Genomic DNA, 17,660 nt, shown 5'->3' with positions numbered 1-17,660 from the left:
ACAGTGCAAAAGCTCTCATTTCATTTTCATTTTCACATTATAAGAAAGAGAATCTCTTGCAAGAGGAACTAAGCAAGAGGAGATATCTCTCTCTCTCTCTCTCTCTCTCTCTCTCTCTCTCTCTCTCTGCCCCCTTCTGTCTGCCTCTGCCTCTGCCTCTGTCTTTCTCATACATACACAAATCAAACCAAAAAAATCCCAAGAAATTTATCTTTGTATCTTTACATTTTAATGGCAATAACCTCATTATAATCATCTCTAAGACAATCATTACGGACAGCGTACAAGGGATTAGAGATACTGATTGTTCACTATTCATTGGGCCCCACGCAGAGATCGAAAAGTGGATCATTCCTTTACAAACAGTACGGTTCGCAATACGTGAAGTGGTTCTTTAATGCAAAAAGTGAATTTCCTTATTTGCCAAACAGGAATAGAAATACTTATCCCACTTACGTGCAATGATGCAAGAGCTCTGTTATGATGACTAAATCCAACAATTCAGGTCAAGGCATTTTGAAAATTACAAATCACTACATAGCTGTGCAATGCAATTGTTGGTTCTCAGTGCATTTCTCTCTCCTTCTCTTCTTCTTTCTAACTGAATGTTTCAGTACTTGTAGCACCAATTTAAGAGTAATAGTAATTTGAAGAGGAACAACCACCTACAGTTTTACAATTTTTTTCATTTTTTCCAGGTAAGTACTTATGATATAATTTAATCTTTTCTCTTTTGCTTTTTTTTTGTTGTTGTTTTGTTTTGTTTTTCCAGTACCGGGAATCAAACTCACAATCTTGTGCTTGCCAGGCAGGTGCTGTGCCACTGAGCTAAATCCCCAGCCCCGAATCTTTTCATTTATAACTGAAAACATCCCTTCTGTTCCCTGTGATCACAGTTCCATGAGTGTAGTCATGGTAGGGTCTTGACCTTCTTCTGAAGTATTGGTGGTGCCCCACTAACTCCATCCTTGAGAAAAGAATACCACCAGAGATTGGGAATGGGAGGAAGTAGCTCCCTCTAATCTTGTCTTCATTTTCTAGCCAGATTTTATCTTTTAAAATGTAATTCTAAATATATCACACATGAGACTAAAATTCTCCAGTGTCTTCTCAATGTTTCAGGATCAACCTTTAGCATAGTTAAGCAGCCCTACGCCACGGGGTTTGGGGTCCCTCTGTGCGTCCACTTCTCACTTCTTTCCCTTGCTGTCTTCTCTGTGGTCACACTGAACTATTCTGGGACCTTTTGTTGTCCCACAGTCTCTCTGTGGGTGAGGGTTTTTACTTCATGCTTTCCTTACCCACAACTCTGTCAACCACAAAGGCCTGTGAGCAGTGCCAATCTTTCCACCTAATGTATCACTCTTTATCCTTCCAGACTCAACTCCAACGTTAGTAGCTGAGGGCACCCTACTCTCTGGAATTGTGAGTCTTAATAGTGTCCATTATTATCTAGATATTGGTGGAATTATTTCCATAACCCTGTGGTCATTTATTTAATGCCTATGTTCCCTAATTATTCTTCAAAACTCTGAATTCAAGTAGCATATTTTTTTAACACTGTATCCTTAAAGTGTCTAAAACTTAACAGCACTAAGAGAATATTATAAAAACAATCAGTCATCAATGAATGACTGAAGGTCTACAGAGTTTATTCCTTAAAGTGAAAATTATAGAATTCTACCTAAGAAAATGTAATATCCCAAAGAACTATCTACTACTGCTTAGAAAAATGAATACTTGTTTTGATAAAGTTTTCAGAGTAGGAGGAATAATTGTGTATTAACCCATACCCATGACAGCTCCAGTTTCATATGCTATGTTTATATCTGTGACTTCTCACCTTTCAGAATTTGAACAAATAACACTTTGATTTCATAATGGGCACATCTTTTAAAATGATTTTTTTCTGATGTAGAGGATTTAGGATTATTTCTGCTTTTGATAACGCTTAGCAACATTCCTTGAGATAATAGATAACTCCCTGGGATCAAAACCTTAGGGCTGATACTCACTTAGTGAAATCCTAATATATCTGTAACACAGCAAACCAAAATCCAGCCCTGGAAGGTATGGGCTGGTATCTTGCTGCTTCTATATCAGGCCTCTCTGAGAGAGTTCAGCAGGGAGAGAAGGGCAGGAGGGTAGGAACAAGCAGCTCAGAAAAGATCATAAATGAAGTCTAGGATGGGAAAAGATCTTGAAGTTGTCATCAATTCTAGCTCAAAATATTTTTTTCTCTGTCAGAGTTCTACCTCTAAAATGAGGAGTAAGAGGTTTCTAACCCTAGGACAGGCATTCAGCTATGATAGATGAATGTTCCCCAAAAATCCCTGAAGAGACAATATGAATAGTAAGGTTGACTGTGTGCCTGATCTTTCAGGAGTCTCTTGCGGCCCTTTAAATCTACTTTATAAGAGGAACATTTTAAGCTGATTTAGTGAGACAGCTAAAACTTAATTAGTTATCAAATAATTACCTAATGGATCCTTTTTGAGATACAAGGGTGAGCCACAGCTCTAGCTGCAATGCAATTAATTTTAAATTTTATAAACCATAAAAGGTAATCACAGCCTGGAGAATAAACTAGGGTGCGAAGATAATATTTAGACGCTGTGCTGACACCAAGACACCTAAAGCAGGTTAATTGGGTGGCAATTAGTAAGAAGAGTGTTAATTACCATACTAGTCTTATATTATGCAGATGAAATTACATTTCAATTAACAGTTAAGAAACCAAACAATTCAAAATGTATGGGCTATAATACCAATCAACATGCTTCACAGAAGCCAAAGAAATAATTTCCTAAATGGGAGATTTTAATCTTGCCCTCAACTCAGCAAGACTGCAATCATTTTCTTGGTTTCTGCACATGAATTTAGAAATGCAGCCCAATATTTTAGAGTTGGTATCTGCCATGCCAACAGTAATGTGCAATAGTGTATGTTGAGATTATATGTGAAAGAAGCAGCTTGTGATTCAGCCATTCAATTCTCTCCTTTAGTCCAGAAAGAAGCTCCAGCTGAGAATGCGTAAAGTGTGTGCCTCATTCAAATAGGTGATTGGGGACAAATTTGGGCAAGATTTCAAAGTCCTAACATACAAGGACACTTTCAACTTTATGATCATCAATAGTAAAGCATCATTTACCTTCAGTGGAAGAGTATAAATTTTAAGAGATTGGTATTTGGAGTCATATCCATCTGGATCTTTCTTTTGTGGTGTGACTTTGGGAAAATTACTGAACTCCTCTAAACTTGTGTTTCCTGACATAAAATTAAAATAAAAGTTTCCATTTCATCCTAATACTGGAGACATGTATTGAAATAAGTTCTATGGAGTTTGGTTTGATGACCAGCACGTAATCAACACCCCAAAGTTATTAGTTTTTGTCTTAGCACTGGTTTCATAAGAAAAAAGGTGGTACAATTTGAAGTGTTCAGAAATGCAATCAATTTCCCTCCTAGAGGAGCTGGGGATTTAGCTCAGCGGCAAAGTGCCTGCCTGGCAAGCACAAGGTCGTGAGTTCGGTTCCAGGTACCGGAGAAAAACCAAAAAAAAAAAAAAATTTCCCTCCTAGAAAGCCTCATGACTTAAAATCCTCTCACTGAGGATCTTTCCCAGTAACACTCCATCAATTTTCAGCTGTCACGTGAGCAGGAATTAGTTCTCACAGTAACTGCAATCGGAAGGACCTGTAACTTCAGAATTCCAGGGTAGAAGGCAAGAGTACCACAGATGTAACCAAAATGGGGTATAAGGATGCCAGAAAAGGGGACAAAAGGACAAAGAAAATGCCACCATTTTTGGCAATTTGTCAAGGATGTCTCACTGTGAAAATCGAGGTTGAAAGCTTGCCTCGAGGGATGTAACCATTGACAAAGGAATTATTGAGTTCGGTGGTTTTGTTTTCAAGCTGTGCAAATACACACAGAGATAAACAGTGATTTTGGTTATTTTGACTGCTGTAAATTACTCAGCTACAAACCATCCACAGTTGAAGTGAGGAACTGTGTTGGTCATGCTTCTGTCTTTGCGGGAATTATCAGTGCAAATGCAGTTTTTCATTGCTGGCAGGGGTCTGACGCATTATGAAGAACTCTGCTCATGAGTGAAAGTGACAGAGGCAAAATGAGCAGCCAAGGTTCGCAGTGTTTTCTCTGAACAGGGACAAACTAACCATTTGAATGTCTTGTGAAAATCATGACTTTCATCACTGTGTCCCTGGATCAAGTTCAAAGAGGAAAATGGGTGTTGGCACAAGAACTCCTTAAAGAAAGCAGCACGTTTTAAACTGTGCACGTTCACTTGCTATTTATATTGTTTAAGGGCAAATCAAACCGGAGGTTTCCAAGTCGGTATTCCTAGGAATTCCTGGTGGTTTTCTCCCGTGATCTGACAATGTCAGCTTCCTTCAAATGACACCTCTCACGCTCTTCTATGTGCCTCACGCTAGCTTCCATTCCAAGGTAAGCTGTATCAGATGGTCTTAACTTTAGTGAGAGAAAAAGTAAGCAGCGGCTGTTGCAAACAGACCCTAAAGTGGTCCTCATGATCCCTGTTTCCTTATTTTATGGCTTTGTGTCATCCCCTCAGCTTTACTCTGGCCAGGGTCTCTGACTGCCCTCCAACCAATAGAATATGTTGTCCCAGGATCCCAGGTACCAGGGCTGCCTCCAGCACACAGTCAGCAGGAAACTGAAGACTTGCTCTGATGTAACTCAAGGGCCAGCATCCTGTCCATGACTACACAAACACAGAGGTGCATCCTTACTTGGTGGAGCCTCAGGAGAACTGGTCTTCGTGATACCCTAGTTTCAGCCTTGTAGAAGATTCAGTTAATCTAAGTTTCCCAGGATCCACAGAAATTGTTGTGTCAATAAATTCATGTTGCAATAAGTCACAAAAATAATGGCAGGGTTATTATCTAGCAATAATAACTACTATATCATATTGAGTAGAGTAGTAATCATATCCTCAGGTGCCTTGCTGAATTTTTAGTTTCTAATAAAAGGAATCTACATATTTTTTTTTCTTTGCATTACTGGGAACTGAATGCAGGGTCTTCTCACCATGCCTCATCCCCAGATCTGCTTTTGTTCTTTATTTTAAAAGGGTCCTGCTAAGTTGCTAAGATGACCAGGTGGGATTCAAACTTGCCATCTTCCTGCCTCAGCTATCCAAGTGCTGGAATTACAGGAATGCATCACCACACTTAACCACATCCGCAGACCTTTGACAAAACTGAGTAAGAATTTTAGAGATCAACTACTCTTAAAGCCAGATTTGCCTCTGTGTATTAACTTAATACAGTAAATATATTGAACCTGTTGCTTGGGAGCAGTGAAGGAAAGAAACAACTAAGGATTTGCCACAAGGAGAAATGTAAAACAAGATGTCTTAGAAAAAAATCTAGCTGCACGTGCTATGTAAAGAGGAATAAGGAATAACAGCAATAAATATAAAGATCTAATATGGAAAATTGTATTTCTTCAACTTGCCACTCTGTAGAGTAAAAAAACCTCTCCTCAGAGTTAAAAAAATGCATATCAAGTTAATATAAGTTTTTGTCCAAATTCATCTTATTTATATAGTCTGAGAAATTCTAGTGGACATTTTCGTTTAAAGTAATAAACATAAGTAGTGCCTGAGGGGAGTGAAAGAAGAAACAGTTAATCTTATTAAGTAAAACTAAACTTGAATTTAAATATTAAAGCCTAATAATACTGTAGGTAAAATTCCAAAAGAAACAAACCCCCAACAGCAGTGAAAACAGAGAAACACAACAAAAAAGAGGTACAAAATAGAGACACAAAACAGAAGATAGAGTACAGAAAACAGAAACACAATAGCTTCAGATAGAAGAACTCATCAATTTTAGCCTATTAAATAATAATATTTATCATAAAAAGAAAACATCAAAACTCAAAGTATCAGCAGAGAATAAAAATCATAAGTAAACAAGTTGGTTTGGAAATGAACAAATAGATTTTCTAAAAATAAAATTCATTAAACACCTTACAGAGATTCGTAGGTAAATAGGTCTGAAGGAAATCAGAAGGAAACCCGCAAAGAGAAGAAAATATCAGAGGCTAGTGATATTGTGCAAATAGAGACTAGGTCTAACACATTATCATAGATATGTTTAAACAGTGGTATGCAATTAAAGCAGTACTCTAGAAAAATATATGGTATTAAAGCCTTAAATTAGAACAAATTTTTTTAAATTTATGAATTAAGTAAGCGAGTAAGTGCTGTAATAAAAACATTTTCAAAATTTATGAACTAAGTAAGCAAGCAAATCAGTAAGTACTTTAATGTAAATCCAAGGAAAGTGGTGTGAAGAAAATAATGATAAAAGTTCAAAAAGTAATGAAAAAATGGGAATATATCATGACCAATAGATGGGAAGATATTTCTTAAAACAGAGGGGCAGATCATAAAGAAAATACTAACAAATGCAAGTAAAATAAAATAAAGAACTCTATCAAAAATAAGGAGTGAAAATTCAGGAAGAAAGCATTTATAAAAGATAACTACATATATATATAGAACACCTGTGCATATGTAAGAAAAAAAGTCTACAGGAAAAATGAGAGCAAAATATTTCACAGAAAAGGGAAATACATATGGTTCATGAGCATATGGAAAAAATTCAATTTCATAAAAAGGATAGTTATTCATAGCAAAAAAATTCACAATAAAATTCACTCTAAAATCACCAGATTAGTAAAACTTAAGGAATACACAATCTAGTGTTGGTAAAGATGTGGAGAAATGGGAAAATTCAAATACTATGGCTAAGGGTATAAATTACAATGATCATTCTAGAAAACATCTTGACATTAACTGGTAAAGTTAGAGATATATATCCTACAACAGCTAGTAATTCCACTCCTGGATACATTCCTTTAAAATCATTATACCTCCTGAGTACATAACTTAGGTGCGGTGTTTGACTGGTTCTCAACTTGAGCGTGGAATACTGGGTTGAACTGAGTCACCAGGGTTAGGGGTGGAAGACCCACTTAAGGAGGCTTGTTGTCAGAACTGTATAAAAAGAGAACAGGAGGGAAGGATTTTGTGCTGATCTTCCTTGGAGGAACTGTGTTCCTGTGCTTTTCTTCAGAGAAATCTCAGCTGTTCCCTTCCACTGAGCTCTGGTTTTTCACATTTGCCAAGGATGTCTGCTGTTCTCTTGGGAGGAGCTCTGGTCTTTGCTTTCACCTTGAGCATGGTCTCCTGGATCTCCGTGCAGATTCTTCAGTTTCCAGTACCAGCCTCTGTCCCGCGGGCACAGACTCTATCCTACAGCACTGACCTTTGGGTTTTCTATCTCAGATTCCTTGGCCTCCTGACACAGACTTTTCCTGGACATTGCCCTGGGTTCCAGGCCCTCTGCTGGATTCTTTGGCTCTCTAGCACAAGGACAGATCTCTTGCATTCTTCTGCATTTGACTCTGTGGGAGGATATTGTCAGCTAATCTAGAAATTTCTGTGCTCTTCACTGAATATTTCTCTTGCAAATACTGACTACACTATTAGGAAATATCTTATATACGTGTATCAGGTGACATGTATAAAACACCCACTGGAACAGGTCCTTGAGAAAAAAAATTGAAATAATAACAATACCCACCAACAGGAAAGTAACAAATAAGTATTTGTTCAGTGGAAAAGAATGAATGAATTCCTAGTGCATGCATCAACCTGAGTTAAAAATATTCATAAATGGATTTTAAGCAATGTTGATTTTAAAAAGCATATTCCAGAGTAGTATATTAGTAAGAGACCTTGAAACAAGCAAAACCAAATACCTGTAATATATTGTTTAGGCATAGCCATTTAGGTGTAAAAATTATTAAAAAGAACAAGAGAATTGTAAAAAAAGATCACTTTGTGGTTACGTCTGGGAGTTGAGTTGAAGCGGGTACACAGGAAGTCTTAATAAGAGAATAATAATAAAATAGAAAAATTACAGCATCATATACTAATTAAAGTTATGGGAATTTTCCCTTTTGATATCTCATTGTAATGCAGTCAGTCTTTTTCTTTCATTTACAGCTTTTTTAGTACATATTTGTTACACATAATGAACACATTCATCATGGGGAGTTGGACCATGTACCTCTTATGTATTACATCATGATCCTTAGTACTACCTGTCCCCTTCACCCTACCCTACATCCCCTCTCCCTCATCCCTAGATCCCCTTCACACCATCAAAAGGCCTGTACTTCTTTATCTTCTTGTTGACCATGGCTAACTGAAAGAGCAGGAAGCAACACTGTGGGTAAAGGACAAAGAAAGACTGCTATGTTCTAGTTCCCTTTGGCTTTTATCTGAAACATCTATCCTTTGTCGGACCAGCCTGTTTTGCTTTATTCCCTTCTACCTTGCAACATCATCTCTTCTCAGAGATTTCAGTCTTTTCCAACAAGTACACCTTCCTACTGTCAAAAATGCCCACAGCTTTCTAAATGTTGGAAGAGAATAGTCCTTTGTTAAAAATAAATCCTTAATATACATGCAAATTAACTTTATCCGTTTTTATCGATAATAGTAGATTAAAGATGTTCCAAGTTTCAAATAGGAAACCAGTGAAATTAATTATGATATAGCCACATAATAGAGTTTTTCTACACTGTGTATGAGAAATTATTTAAATTAGAGGATGCTCATCAAAAAATAAGCTAAAATTGCAAATTATTCAGAATGACATCATGTTTGTGAGACCATAATGTGTACATACACTTGTATGTGTATGCATGTTTGGCAGGATGTATGCAAAGGTTTTAATGGTAGTTTATTTTTTGGTGGTGAGTCATGAATGAGAATTACAATGTATTAAAGAATAACATGTAATTCATTATTTAACTTTTTATTTCTCTTTACTAGTGATATTTATTATCGATTTGAAAAGTTGACCTGCAATTCCTACAATCTGATTTATATATTTAGCCTTAACAAACATATAACAATTGATGCATTATTACGTATACTTCCTACATATGTGAACAGTTATTAAGTGGATGAAAAGAAAGAAGAACTGATAACATAAAATTCTACACTGCCTGTCATACTTAAAGCCTTGAAAAAAACATCTAAATTTTTATAGTTTAATTAAAAACAATGCCAGTGAAAGCACTGAAATTAGAAAGACAGCATAATTTTTCACTTTCAGTAAAAAGAAATAGTTGTTCACAGCACAAAAGTATTTTTTAATTTTGTTAATACTGATAATCAGGTGCTCTTTATCAAGCATTCAAAAGAACAGGAAGAAGTAGAAGGAAAGAATAATTGGAATTAAATATGAATATAAGCTTTGTCAATCCAAGATAATTTATATTAGCAATATTGCTTTTGATATTTTTTCTTTATTAACTGCAGTTTTTATTTTATTCTAATAAAAGCTCAATCAAGCCACATATAAAAAACAGAACTATTATAATAATTGTGAGCCTACCCTCCAGTATATTTTTCTCAGTACTAGGGGAACCAGGGAGAATCTGAAACTTTGCAGCTATGTGTGGACATATTTTTGCCATTGTGTGAGTAGATGATGCCAAGTTAAAATAGAAAAAAAACAAAATGCAGTGGAATTGTAGAGCTTTGCCTAGTAATGCACAAATTAATATCTACATACTGAAGTAGAGTGCTAGTTGTGTGAGTCAAGCAGGTGACACAAGTCCCATGATCCAGGGAGCACTCTGCCAGAATTTTCTATTAAATTGCCAATCACTAGACACTAGGTGTCAAAAAGGATGAAGCTGTACATTTTATTCCCTAATTTATTATTTGCCTAAATCACAGTATACATTACGTCCCCACACTTGAATATAAGAATCATTAAAATGACCAAATTTGTCAGTATGTTGGCAAATATAGTGGGGAATCACAATTAGAAGAATAAAATGTTCATGTTTTACTGGTTATACATACATAAGTGTTGAAATATGAAAACACATAAATAACCCTGTTCTCAGTGTTGTCTATTACAAATTACAAACTAAAATTAATTTAAATATAAAATATGCACATTTTCACAGTGTTAATCACTTGTTATAGGAAAAGATGTTTAAAAAGAGGATGAGGAAGTCCTCCCACACTTATTAAGTAACTTAAAAAGATCCTTTATTGTCAGAATGTGTACTGTATGCTACATATATAAGAGTAACAAAACTGAGAAAAGATCCTTCCCTATAGTTTGCTAGGATAGTAAACTATTTTCAAATAAACAGATGAACATCAGTTTTAGTAAGGAAGTGAAAAGCAGATGGGATTCATTTTTTCCTTCCCTTATACTTTCCTTGCACATTCCATCTTACTTCTGTTGCCCAGTCAGATTTTTCTTGTAAGAAGGTATATTTAATAAAAAAGGAATAGGACATAGAGATAAAGTTCTGACACTATTTGAAAGGAAAATGCTGTTTCTCTGACAAATGCTTCCCGCTGAAAAAAATTCTAGGAAACCTCAAATGTCTTCTTAAAGCAAAAGAAGACATTATGGGTGCTGCTGCTTATCCCCCTGAGAACAAAGGCATAGAGGAGGGCAGGGTGACTAAAAGATGACCCTAAATAGAGGGATGGAAGGGAGAGCTTAGAATGGGACTCATAGATAATCAGCTGATGTGTAGATAAAACAACAACAACAAAAAAAATTTTCACCATCCTCTAGCTTCCATCCAGTCATAGAAATGAATGAGTTTTGAAAAATATTTTTTCTGAACTTTGACTCAACGATGACAGGCTATGGTGGTTAAGCCTCATGTGTCAATGTGACTGGCTTGGGAGCTTTGTAGAAGATTAGTAAAATACACTTTGGGCTGTGTCTGGTTGAGTTACAGAGGCATGGTGCTGTATCTGGTCCCTGGTCCCTTTCTTCCTCATGTTCTCTTCCTGCTGTGCTTCCTGGGTGCCATGAACTAAGCAGCTTTGCTCTACTGCAGCCCTCTGCCACAATGTTCTACTTTGCGGCTAGCCAACCATGGACTGAACCCTTTGAAATCATGAACCAAATTAAATCTCTCTTACTTTAGAAAGTTGTGGATGGCAATTACTGTGTCCCAGTGATAGAAAGTTGACTTACATGTAGGCATGCATGCCTGAAGTCACCAAATGTTTGATCAGAAAGTAATTACTCCTGTCAGAAATTAACAGGGAATAGCCAGAGAAGACAGAGGAAATGCTAGGAGAAGAGATGTTTTATCGGACATGAAAGGTGAGATTTTATGAGAATTAACATGGAACATCATTTTGAAAAAGAAAGTAAGACAGAGGACAGTTTCAGAAACTGAAAAATAGTACTGAGAACTAGGGGAGACAATTACAAAAAGAAGTTACAGAGTAAGTCAGAGACAAAACTATAGTGCCTTAAGGAATACATTCAAAAATTTAGAGCCAAGAATGAGGATACATGTCTATAATTCCAATACTCTGGGAAGCAGAAGTAGGAGGATTGTGAGTATGAGCCCAACCTGGACAATTTAGTGATTTAGAAAGACCCTATCTCAGAATAAAAATAAAAATGGACTGAGAATGTAAGTTAGTGTGAAGACCCTAGGTTCAATCTCTAGTACCATAGAAAAAGAAAGATAGATAGATAGATAGATAGATAGATAGATAGATAGATAGATAGAAGGCAGGAAAAGAAAGAAAGAAAGAAAGAAAGAAAGAAAGAAAGAAAGAAAGAAAGAAAGAGAAAGAGAGAGAGAGAAAGAAACAAAGAAATTTTATTTTTCACCTTGAGAACCCGAGGAGCCATGGATAATTGTAGGAGGAGATGTGACAAGATCATTATAACAATTTATCAGTATCATTATGGGTGTTAATTTAAGCCAAATAAGTAATGAATTGGGACTATGGAGGGTAAGAAAAAGGGAAGACATGAAAATGATTCAGAGTTTCTGGCTTGCAATTTTGATGAATTCTGAATCCAGTAGGGAAAATGTAATCAGCATAGGTTTCATAGGAAGAATTTCAAGAGAAATTTGAATATGTACAACTGAATTGCCTTTGACATGACATATTAAAATGGAAATCTTGAGTCTGTAGAAGAAAATGCAGATCAGGAACATTGTATACAAGTTAAGTGTGGAAATATTTAAACCAAGAAAAGCTTGGGATTTAGGGCAGTGCTACCATCCAGGCAATACCTGCATTGCGTGCACTGGAATACTAAGAAGGAGACCAAGGGAAGAATTACCCTAGAGTGTTGAATCCTATTCTGCTCCCTTTCCTCATCCCCACTGCCTCTCTGCAACTTTCAGAAGATCCTGACTAGTCATTATAGGGTTAAGGATTATTTACAGAGAGTTATCTGGGACTTAGGTTTCTATTGTACTTAATCTCTCTCTCTCTCATTCTCTCCCTCTCTCTCTCTATTTACTATAAATTACATTAGAGGCAGAATTTACTTGATAAATCACAAAATTAAATAAATATGAGCAAGAAATTCAGTTAAGGACTTCACGTAATGAAAAGGTGAAATAATAGTATAAATTTGGCCCAATCTTCTTCTGTGACATCCACTGGCCAAGCTATTTTATGTGTCTGAACTCATTAATTTTTGCACCAACCCCATGAGGTAAGTAAAAGTGTTCTTTCCATTTTACAAAACACTAAGGAATATAAAGAAACTGTACCTTACCTCGCTGTTGAGGAGGAAGTCTGCAATTTGAAAATAGGCAGAGTGACTCGGGAATGCATGGTGTTTCATCACTGAAGATAAGATTTGACAGTCTTACACTCTTGCTCAGAAGATAATACATAGAAGAGAACCTGAAGACTAAGGAAAACTGAAAAGCCTTTAGTTACTTAAACCTAAGAAGCTCAGGAAATTCTTTACATGTACTGAACTTTAAATATTCAAATCACTGCAGATATTTCATTGAAATTAGGATAGGATAAACTACAAAACTAATCAATCTCCAAATATCAGTGACTTAATAGAAAAAATTGCATACTTATTACTAACATTATGTGCTCACTATGAGTCACAGCAGGAGATAATTTCTCATTCTTAGCACTCAGGGACCCACATGAAATAAGTCTATGTTTTGATATGGCTTCCACAGTCTCTCAGAGGGGTGTCTCATACCTCAAATGCACAAATGTCACTACAATTTCTGGTTATATTTCATTGGCCAAAGCCAATAGAGCCAAATCGAGCTCCAAATTAAAGATTAAGAATTGTGGTATTCCTCAGTATCTTTTTAAGCTACCCTACGGACTACCTGTAAACTCTCATGACGGTGATTCTTCACTGCTCGGTCACCTAGATGTGAAAGATGGTGAGTCCCATGCAAGAGTACTCCCTGTTGTTTGCTTCTGCTGAAACACCACCAGCTACCACTCCTGAACAGAGGACCTCGGAAATACATCACTTGGTTAGGAGTCACTGCATGTCAGAAATATTCATTACAAAGTAAAGCTGTTTTCCACTGGAGATTCAATCACGAATATCAGTCCAAAGACGTGTAAGAAAGAGACAGACAGAGGCAAGAATTGGTGTATTAAAGTACATGAAACAATTATCAACACATCTAAAGTATTTCTCAAGTGATATTTTACTGTTGTTACAGTCTTTTAGGGTGATGAGTAGACTGACAAAGAGAGAATCCCAGACTGGCTGACACTACACTTTATGAGAAGGAAATATACTCCACCCAGACATTTTCCCTGGACCAAGGTAGCTCTGGGAGTTACAGATCAATATCTACAGTTACAGGCCTATGTTTCACCCTGTGGGATTCTGTGTGGCCCTGAACAGGACTGTGTATAGGCTAACATTAAGCTCTGTTGTCACACGTGTGGCACTAATGCCATTAAGCTGTCACAACCTGAGCTTTCAGCCACAAAATTAACATTAGCAGTGGGGTAGAACTAAAGTTAACCCTGCCATGGTTCACCTACTGCTGAAATGGACCCATGGCCCAGCCACTGCAAACAGCCACGGGTGATGCTGGCTGCAAGTGAAGTCTGACAGAATGGGGTCATGTGTCTTCCCCTGGCTCTGAAGCTGCTCCAGAGACTCCATCTGTAGGCAAAACTGGGGAAGAGAGCCATTAAGATTTCCCCAGTGCTGGATTTTTCCAGCTAACAACAAAGTTACAAGGCAAAATCTTGTGCTTACTACCCTGTCCTAACCCCAGTGAATAGGGCCTGAGGCAGCGTGATGCTGGTCATTTGGCTACGAAAGCTGACACTGAACTTGGCTGTGTCTGAGTCTCCTGCTGCAAGGACTTGCACAGTGAAAGGCTGCTTTGAGGCCTACAGTGTAGCTGATGAGGATCCAGGTTGAAATACAAGTCTGTTGCGCAGAGCTGGGCCTGATGCTCCGGTGATCTAGAGGCTTTTCTCATGAGCTCTGACCTTGCCTTGAAGCATATAGGGCCTTCAGTTTCCACAGTACGCTGAGCCTCCCACTGAGCTAGCAGTGCAAAGCCCTATACTACCTTTGATGTCCCACTCCCCAGCTACTGGAGTGCTGCCCTCTGCTCAAAGTCAGAGAAGTGGTGGGGAAAGCCTGGCCTAACACCATCCCAGTGTCTTGGTTTATGGTACAGGTGTGGCAATAGACATAGTGGAGCCTTGTCCAGCACTGGGTTTCATGTTTAAGGCTAGGACTTACCTCTCTGTCCCTCCCACCAGCAGGAGGCATTTCTCTCTTAACTTCCTGGTGTCTTTTTCAACATGTCTTTTTTTGTTATTAAACCTAAAAGCAGGCACCCTGGTCTCTCACCTGAGATTTTACTTCTTATAAAGGCAGTCATGTGCAAATAGCTCTTCAATTTCGTGTATGTGTGAAGAGACCAAGGCCAGAGAACCTCGCTCAGCTGCTATCTTGTTCTCTCTGCCTATATCACATTTTCCCCCATGTACTGAGACTTCAACCTCAAGCCTTGGACAAGCTATGCAAAGGCTCTACCACTGAACAGCACCTCAGGTACTGCAAATCAATTTTAAAATCAGTGGTATTTGAAAGAAAGCACTTTTTTGAGTTCTTATCTTAAGTACACAGGAGGAGCACTTTATTGACCATTGTGGCTTATGGTCTTTCTCCTATCTGGTATAAAGGATTCAGCAGACAACCAAAAAGAAAACAAATTCAACCAAGAAAAAGGTTCAATACCACTAAAATAATGCTGGCTATAATTAATTAAGTGGGGCTGGGGATATAACTCAGTGGCATAAACGCCTGCCTGGCAAGTGCAAGGTAGTGAGTTCTATCCCCGGCATCGCAAAAAAAAAAAAAAAAATTAATTAAGTAAGGCAATTTGACATCTCATTCCAATGTAGAGAGCAAATTACTACCTCACACAAAACACCCTATTGAAGTCTTCCTATATTTTAGTCAAAATAACATAGTAATACATTCAAACTTATGACACTCTGGCAGAGAAGACTAAATATGTAAAGTCAATGTAAAATAAACATAAGATGGATCAATAAAAATAAAAACAAATGAAGGAATACTATATGTAAAAAACAAAATAAATGTGAAAAAGATGATGAAAAATAATATTTATATGTATATATGGATAGAAATGTATCCACATATATGTATATACATAAATATGTATGCTTAAAATAGCACAACCATAATACAGTAACATGACTTGAAAGTGGTACATATTCTGAATGAACCAGATGTCCAGAAAGATGCTTAAAAGTTATCATTAAAAAGTATAGTATGTAAAAATTCACCCTAGAAAATCTTGAAGGCATGAATGATTTGATGAGAAATTGCTTTTAGATAGTCATACACCAAAGAATTTCCAATAGGCCTGAATTTATCCAGAGCACAAAGAGAAGTAAAATTCTTTCATTCATTTTCTCAAGCTAGCCTAACAAACCTGTTCAGAATCACAGTAAAAGAAAACTCTACATCTATCTCCCATCTATCTCCCAATGAAGAAGTTCTGTATAATATATCAATAAATCAAAATAGAAACACACAAGTGGAAAAATATTTATTATGAATAGGTTCAAAAGGAATATTGTAGCATAAGGAAATATGCTGACATGCTTTACAGTGTGCAGGGTGATTTCAAATTTCAGGTCTGGAGTTGGATAAATGGTACTTCTGGTGCCAGCTTCAGCAATCACTGAAAGTCTAACCTTTGATATCTTACCTTACCATTATGTGCCACTTTATTTTCATATGCTAAATGAAGATAACATGCTTTCTACCTCTCAAGTTCACTGCATGTATTAAACAAAATCATGTATATAAAGCTCCTAGCAGCTTTATCCATACATGTATGTATGGATCTAAATGGACCTGCACGTATGCAAATGTGTTTGTATACATAAAATAACACACCCATAAAGCAGTAACATAACTCAAAATAGGTATATGTTCTAAATGAACCAGTTTTCTGGAAGGATATCTGAAAAGTTATCATTAACAGTCCTCAACAAATACCAATTATTACTGGAAAAGAAGTTAAAAATAAAAAGGCATTTAAAAATTTGGTGCTGTAGCTACTCAGGAAAGGTACAAGTTTGAGGGCACCTTGCTTAATATACCAAGACTCAATCTCAAAAGAATCTATTTCATAAAATTTAACTTCAATTTTAAAGTAATAAGCTAGGACTAAAAAATAGTATTAGAACTTGTTAAACAGTATGCTTATTTCAAACCATAAGAATAATGCTTAGAGGATTTTTGAGAAAATGGAGTGGTAAGCAGCAGAGAAAGAACCTCTCATAGATTTGGTGTCCAGACACTGGAGTACAGCAACAGGAGGAAGAGAAGAATGAGGGAAGTGGGTTCCCAGGACCCAGGAAGGATCTAAAGCAATAACTGCAGCCCATGGAGGGAGCAAAGAGAGGCTTCAAAGGAGAAAGAGGAAGTGGTAGGCAGCACTTTCTTCCTGAGCCCAAACTCACTGCATGGGTGGGGAAGTACAAACTTGACTTGCAGATGTATGCTGATGACAGGCAATTCCAGACACCTCCATGGAGAAATGCACCTGTGGAACACAGCAGTGGGCACTGCAGACTGCAATTGCTGGTGAGTTACTTGGGTTTAGACATCCTCCAGGAAAGGAAAATTGGCCAGTAGAAAACTTAGAGAGGGGCCAACTGAGGTCACAACTCAGAACAGCTGTGGTCTAACTCTCCAATGACAGGGTCAGGGAGCTGAGTTCAACCTGGCAGGAGGCACATGGACTGCTGCAGGCTGAGCAAATCTGGTTCCACCCCACAGCCAAAAATCAGCCTGAACTTCAGTGGAACTAGATGTGCAGGTTCACTGGGATTATTCACTACACCTAATAAAGCTACAGCTGGCTTCCTGGGATTAATCAACTTGGATTGGGATTCTGTCTGCACATATTTTCTACCAGTGACAGCAGAGTCACACCTGGAAATGGACTTTTTTTTTTTCTTATTTTATTTTTCTTTCTTTTGTTATGTTTTTTGCTTGGTTGGTTGGTTATTTTTTTCTTCACTGTTTGTTCTTCCTATAGGAGTGTGAACACATTTTCTAGGATTATTATTGCTGTTCTGTCCTCTTCCTATTTTTATTTTATTTTGTTTTTTCATTCTCTCTTTTCTTCCTGTCTTCATCACCAGTTTCCCAAAGTTTGTGTGGTCTTCCTTTTTCCTCCAACCTTGCTCCAGACCTCTTCTATTCCCCTGAGGGTAATAT

The sequence above is a fragment of the Chinchilla lanigera genome, unplaced genomic scaffold, assembly GCF_000276665.1.
Source record: "Chinchilla lanigera isolate Chin_1 unplaced genomic scaffold, ChiLan1.0 scaffold00023, whole genome shotgun sequence".
Lineage (NCBI taxonomy): Eukaryota > Metazoa > Chordata > Mammalia > Rodentia > Chinchillidae > Chinchilla > Chinchilla lanigera.
Note: the sequence above shows the minus strand (reverse complement) of the source record.